The sequence below is a fragment of the Archocentrus centrarchus genome, chromosome 7 (assembly GCF_007364275.1).
Source record: "Archocentrus centrarchus isolate MPI-CPG fArcCen1 chromosome 7, fArcCen1, whole genome shotgun sequence".
NCBI classification, from domain to species: Eukaryota; Metazoa; Chordata; class Actinopteri; order Cichliformes; family Cichlidae; genus Archocentrus; species Archocentrus centrarchus.
The window spans coordinates 21,280,168-21,287,797 of NC_044352.1; positions in this window are offsets into that span (position 1 = coordinate 21,280,168).

The following is a 7,630-nucleotide window of genomic DNA, read 5'->3' on the forward strand; positions in this document are numbered from 1 at the left end:
TTGGGAGAGATGGCATCCATCCCACTTTGGACGGAGCAGCGCTCACTTTTAGAAATCTGGGCGAATTTATTAAACCCCCAAAATGTGACAATCCAGGGCTGAGACTAGGAACCAGAGTTTCAGCCTTACACGCCTTTCTGCAGCTTCTCTCCTCCTGTTAAAGCCCCCTCAACCCCATCCCATTGTTTGGACATTTGACACAGAAACTGAACGTTTAACAGCATTCCCTGAAAACCCTCTTTTGTCTGATCATTTCTTAATAACATTTAAATATTCAATTTAAATATACAACAATGGATTACACAGCTGTGGGGAATAAATTTTCATTACAGTAGCTGTCTTTCTGAAGGTGCTACATCTAAGTTTAAGAATATAAAAAAAACAAAAAACCCATTTATTTTCAATACCATGTGCAAGCACAATGCGGAGCATCTGCCTAAACTCTACTCCCACAGAGGTCTTGTTAATAGTTTTACATCCTCACTACATACAACCCTGGATATTGTGGCTTCTCTGAAAAAAAAAGCCTCAGCGCTTAGAATTCCCAAATGAGCACTGTTTAAAGCAAATAACCTGTAAACTGGAGAGGAAATGGTGTCTCACTAATTTAGAAGGCCTTTATTCACCCTGGATAAAGAGTTTGTTGCTCAAGAAAAAAATCTCTCAGTAAAACTAGGACATCTTACTATTTATCACTGATTGAAAAAATAAGAACAACCACAGGTTTCTTTTCAGCCCATTAGGCAGGCTGACAAACAGTCAGAGTTCTGTTGAGCTGCCTATTTTTGCAACTTTAACTAGTAATGACTTCATGAATTTCTTCACAAATACCATTTTGTACCACAGGGCTTTAAGGTGGCAGTAATTAAACTGTTACTTAAAAGGCCATCACTTGACCTAGCTGTCTTAGCCAATTAGCCAGACCAATCACCAACATTCCTTTTACTTAAAAAAAATCTTGAAAGAGTAATTGTAAAACAGCTAACTGATCATCTCCCGAGGTTAAGTTGAAGAGTTATAGTTAGGAATCAGATTTTATCACAGTACAGAAACAGCATTAGTGAGGATTACAAATTATCTTCTTATGGCATCTGACCGTGGACTCATCTCTGTGCTTGTCCTGCTAGACCTCAGTGCAGTATTCAGTACTGCTGACCATAATATTTTATTACAGAGTATGCCTAAGGTATTAAAGGTATTGTACTGCAGTGGTTTGAATCACTGACTCCAGTTTGACTCCAGGTTGTTCCTGTAAGTTTCTTCTTCATACACTAAGGTTAATTATGGAGTTAAACAGGGTTCCGTGATAAGACCAGTTCTATTTACACTATACAGTACATGCTTCCCTTAGGCAGAATTATTAGAAGGCATAACATACATTTTCATTGCTATGCAGATGATACCCAACTTTATCTATTGTTAGGGATTATTTTTTACTCAACGAATAAAGGACAAATGTTTAAAGGTAAACTCCAGTAAATTAATTAATAAACAGTGGATCAACCAAATAATAAACAATTAAATAATACATTAGACACTATCCATGAAGCCAGATGACATACACCAATGAGTTAATCTGCAGGAATGTCTTAAAGACGTAAAGACCTGGATGACTTCTAATTTCCTGCTTCTCAGTTCAAATAAAACTGAAGTTATTGCACTTGGCCCTACAAACTTGGAAACATGGTGTCTAACCAGATAGTTTCTCTGGGTGGCTTTACCTTGGCCTTCATTAACATGTGAGGAACCTTGTAGTCATTTTTGACCAGGATAAGTCATTTAGTGCATATACTGTATTAAAAAAATATGTAGGACTGCTTTCTTGCATTTGAGCAATATCTAAAATTAAAAATACCCTGTCTCAGAGTGATGCTGAAAAGCTAGTTTGTGCATTTATTACTGCTGTCGCAGAGTGTGCTATGGGTGACCGGGTTAGGACCCCAGTGCAGAACTTGAGAAGCAGGATGTAGCTTGGCAGCGACACAGCTTTATTTGCTGGTAAACTCAGGATACACGTTACAAAAATTCTAGCATAAACACAGAGGGATACAAACACCTAGTGACCCAGGATACAGAGACAGACAATAACTAAACAGAAAAGGGCAGGGAAACCTGAACACCAGAACATAGAAAATCATAATAAAGAATTATTCAACTAAGGACAGCATAACAAACACAAAGTTCCTAGACTGAGAATAACTAAATAAAGGAATACAATTGGAAAGAATCTAAACATAAAACAACCTAACAAACAAGCTGAAGAAATTACCAAAATTTGAAAGTCCAAAAGCACATAACGCTGGGTCAACCCCAGGATAATGACAGCTTCTAGGTTGGAATACTGTAATTCAGCGCTATCTTTAATTTCCCCGATGGAACCTTCCCAACGAGATTATTAAAGTTTCTATCAGGTTGTCCTGAAAACCCTTCAGTTGATCCAAAATGCAGCGGCGAGAGTGTGATGTGGAAGAAGTGAGGACAGAGAAATGGAGCAAAAACCAGAAAAGAATGGACTGAGGAACTGAAGCTGACCCAAGAGAAAGAGGAGAACCGGCAGAGCTGATACACCGATGGCCATGGAAGAAAACAAGGGACTTCATAATATGGTGAAAGCTAAAGAGAACTGTGTGTTGCGATGGCCATAGTGAAAACTGAAATGTGTACATGATGCTTTGCTGGACTTCAAGCTCGCCTTTCGTTAATTTTATTTTGTTTTAATAAATAGCATGCTTTTTACTTACTCATTGGTTGCCTCCCATTTTTGTTTTTTGTTTTTTTTTAGCTGCTCTCTGCCTGATTTAAATGAACCGCCCCCTCTTCCACGTAACAAGAGTACTAACAGGGACTAGAAAGAGAGCCTCTTCTTCCATGTTGGCTTCTATTCACTGGCTTCCTGTTAAATCAGGAATTGAATTTGAAATCCTTCTCACATACAAGGTATTGAATAATCAGGCCCCATCTTATCTTAAAGACCTCATTGTACTATATCATCCCAATACAGCACTTTGCTCTCAGACTGCTGGCTTACTTGTGGTTCTTAGGGTAATTAAAAGTTGAATGGGAGGCAGAGCCTTCAGCTTTCAGGCCCCTCTTCTGTGGGTTTGGATTTGGGAGACAGACACCGCCTCTACTTTTACAGTTAGGCTTAAAACTTTCCTTTTTGATAAAGCTTATAGTTAGAGCTGGATCAGGTGACCCTGAATTCTCAGTTATGCTGCAGTAGGCCTAGGCTGCTGGGGGCATCCCATGATGCACTGTTTCTTCCTCATTCACCTCTTTTCACTCTCTGTGTTTATACACCACTCTGTATTTAATCATTAAAAGGCTGCCCCTCCCTGAGGCTGGTTCCTACTGTCACCAAGTGCTCACTTATAGGGGGTCATCTGACAGTTTGGGTTTGTATTATTATATCTGTATTATTGTAGAGTCTTACAATATTAAGCTCTTTTGGGTGATTATTGTGATTTGGTGCTATGTAAATAAAATTTAATTGGACTGAAGATTAGACAGGAAGGTGGGGAGAGAGAGCAGGGGGAGACACGCAGCAAAGGGCCATGCATTGGACTCAAACCAACCTGGCCACTGCCTTTCAGCCATATGGCATATGAGCGCCTGCTCACCCAGTGAGCTAAACCGGCACCAAATTTTTTTTTTTTTTTTTTTATGTTAGTATTGTTTGAGTGAGTGTCTCTTGAAGTCAGTGAACCCACAGACATCACCAAATGCTGTTTCGATGCTTTGCTGCTGCCACATTCAGCTGCTGCTTTCAGCATTCAGTTTTGTCTTCTGTAACTGAAAAGCATGTGCTGTTTGCTCTTTGTGATAGGCTCGGCAAAAAGTTTCTTTGCACTGAGAAACCCTTTGTTGCTTTTGCAGTATGCTGTAGGGAGTTTTCTTACAGTCATGTAGGACCCTACTGACCTCAAAACAACTTAGTTATTTGATTTTCATCTTCACACATACTGTTTTTATAAGAAGGTTAGTACATAGGGGTAGTACATAGGGGTTAACTAAGGTGAACACAAACTTTCCATTACAGGGGACTGTGTATAAAATTAGCTGATGGCAATTCCTAAATATTTAATGAATTTTTTTTCTGTAAAACTCCTTGAATTAAAACTGAAAGTTGGCACCGTTATCCCATATTGATTTAATTTAAAATTCACTGTGGTGGTACACAGAGGCAAAACTACAAAAATTGTGCCTTTGTCTGACAAATTATGGAACTAAATGTTTATCATTTATCATCATTAATATTTGTAGCAGCATGTGTTGGAGATTGTAACAATTATTATACTTGCAAAAAAGAAAAAAAAAATTTAACTTAAACTACTTCATCTTTATCTTGCCAATTTTTTTTAATAGTATTCACATAATCTTTTCAGGCCATCTCTGCACTTCATCCTAGGTTAGAAGAGCATCAAACTTAGGTGATGACATGCAACCAGCCCTGAGATTTCTTGCTCTCTTGGGAGAGAGACTTGCTTAGTAACACAAGGTTCCTCCAGGTTCGTGAAACAAGTGGTTATCTTGAGGAAGTCAGGGACTTTCTCGAGATATTAGTGCTGAAAGCGAGACATGAAATACTTCCTGAGAACTGTTGTACTGCTTGTTAAACCTGCCACCATGTCAGGGGTGAAAATGTTAGTGTCTGCCGCTTAATAGCTGCTAACAAGTGACTTCACCTGATAGGCAATTGTTGAAAGGGAAGGAGTAAAAAGACACACATACACACACGCACGCACGCATGCACGCACAGTATTATAGCATTCAAAATAATCCCCCAATTGAAATGGAAAACTTCCAAAGATGTGGGGAGCATATTCCCCCATCACCATTAAATTGGCATTTCTGTGATGACATGCAGGGGATTAGCTGCCAGATTCCTAGTCGAATTTAATGTCATCTTTGATTGTTTTCTGATTAAAATGGTGCTTAGCCTCACGTTGAGTGCACCCCAGAGTTTTACATTACAGCTTTCTCCTAATTGACAGTGCCCTCATGTCAGTATGAGTTTAATGCTCATACTGCAGCAGCTGGTGTAATGTGAGCCATGGGGTTGCTGTAGTGCACGAACATGTGTCTGTGGGTGGTGGGAGTAGGAGGAAGGGTGCTGTATGTTGTATTAGTGCAGAAATGATGGAGAAGTGCAGTGGCCGGTGAGGTGGACATCTTAAGTAGAGATGCTTGAAAAAAATTTGATATGAGGGAAAGAAAGTATACAATGTATGTAAAAGCAGCAGGAAAAACATTAGGATAAGGGAATTTGATAATGTGATTAAAAAGGCAGTGTTTGACTTAATGGCAAGAGAAGTCTACACCTTGCTAGGTCTTTTATTCACAAGATATGTTGGACAGCATACATATAGGTGTTTGTCAGCGTAAGACTGTCATGACTTGAAGGCAGACATGACCTGTGATTGGTCTTGATGGAAGACTGAGGTGGTGGCCAAGGCCATGAAACACTTCAGCAAAGACGGACACTCAAGCAGAACTGGTCTCTTCAGAAACAGGGAGAGATAGAGAAAGGTAGTGAGTAGAAATAGAGGGTAAGAAAAATAAAATATTAATACAACCCCCCCACCCCTTCCCCCCGTGTTACAGTGCTTCGTTTTCAAAAAGAGCGTTCTCTTTGTGCTTCTCCCCTGTTGCTTTAAAAAGTTTTCCATTACAAGAACTGACACTTTTAGTTGTCCAGGTATCTATAATTTAACAGTTTTGGACTGTGGAGTTGGTTAAGCTACTTTAAAAGATTTGCGTTCCCTCCAGTCTTGTTGTCTGTGGTACAACCAGGACTAGACCTGCTGAGTGCTCTTTACTTTGATTTTGGATCAATTATTCGCCCTACTGCTCTGTGGTGGTGTGTCTAATTACATCAATTTGACTTTTGGGTTTTGCAGTCAGGTGTTGGACTGAGGAGGATTTGATTAATCTGTTAAGATTATTTTTGAATAGCTTTCAAACAGAAATTAAATACACAACTGACCAAAAATGATCCATGATTGTGCTGAGGAATACATGATGTACAGTATATTTTTGATTGAGTGAGATAAATCTTTAACTTGTTCTTTATTAAAGCAAATCTACATTTCCCATTATGTTAATGGTCTCTTTTAACTAGAGATTAAATGCTCTCAGCTTTGGTATGAAAGCGTTAACAAGCCTGTTTATACAGAATGAGTTGATTTGAGCTGAATGACTGAATCATGTTCTGCTCTGCCATGTTCGCTCCTATTTTTCATACAAAGTACAAATGAATTTAAAAAAGCTTTCTTTTACAAATACTTAAAAAGGAAAAACTGAATGGTAGAGTCTTAGAGTATTTTTAATCACTTTATCTAAAACCACCATGATGGTGTTGCTCCTACAACATTATATGCAGCTATGGAGCCATCTTTGAAACTGACAAATAATGCTGTTGTGAAGTCACAGCTTATCAAAAAGGGAAAAAATGATGTATGTGGACATAGCCATAGTTAGGCAGCAGTCACACAGGCCTATAGACCAGTCAATGACCATTTGGCATTCACTGGTGCTATGGAAAAATGTGTATTTACTGACCAGTTGGCAAATGGTTGCTGGCAGTCATTGTGAAATCAACTGCTAAAGCCCCATTCACTCATGCCAGTTAGTGATCCCTTACAACTGCTCCTAGGTAATTAAATCTGTGTATTCCACAACAAGTTGGCGAGTGGTTAGTTGGTGAGTGGTTGCTGGAGGTTGCTGCAGTCACCAGTAATTTGAATGAAAGATGCTGACTACTTGCCAAGCAGTAGTGAAAATGTGAAAAGTGCGAAGGTGAATTTTCTCAATTTCTGGTTTGGGTCACACTTTTTCAAATTTCATTTCTGAGAATAAAATGCCAAAAAAAGAAAAGTCAGCGTCTTTCATGCAAACTGTTGACGACTGTGGCAATGTGCTAGCAACCAAATAAATCATAAGGTGGGTTCCATGCAGCATAAAATTTTGCAACCGATTTCCTCTGAGACAGCCAGCAACCACTCACCAGCATTTTTCCCTGGTGACCAGAGGTCGCCAGGGGATCGCCAATGGGTCTCTAGGCCTGTGTGGCTGACACCTAAGTCATATTGTGAAGCCTTAAACTGAGGTTTATCTTGTTGTTTTGGATCTGATAGAAGAACAGATATCAAGTATTTTCTGTATCTGAATGCTGAACGAGATGAGACAATACCCACCTGCCACTCAAAGTGTCCATTCCTCTAATAAGGCATAACTTTAAGCATTATCATTTAAAAAGGTGAATTCTAAAAATTCAACTCCTGTAATAATTCCACAAAGGAGAAAATTGGCTGCAGACACCCAAACTGTTATTTGCGCCATGCTGTAAACATGCTGCAAAATTTGTCACTTTAACATGCTCCTCTATGGGGAAAGAACTGCAGGGAACTGTTTTTCCGTGTTGGCTTCATTTTTCAGCCCTGGTGGTTGGCACTTTAACTGGATCAGTTATGCTTTCTGCTCCAACCTACCATAAATATGGAGTACTCCATACCCTAACCCTGAGCACCAATATCAACAGAGCGTCACTCCTACTGTCTCCATCTGGTTGATCCAATTTAGCATAAACCAGGGTAAAGAGGGAAGATGCATGTATTATAGGCAATATGGT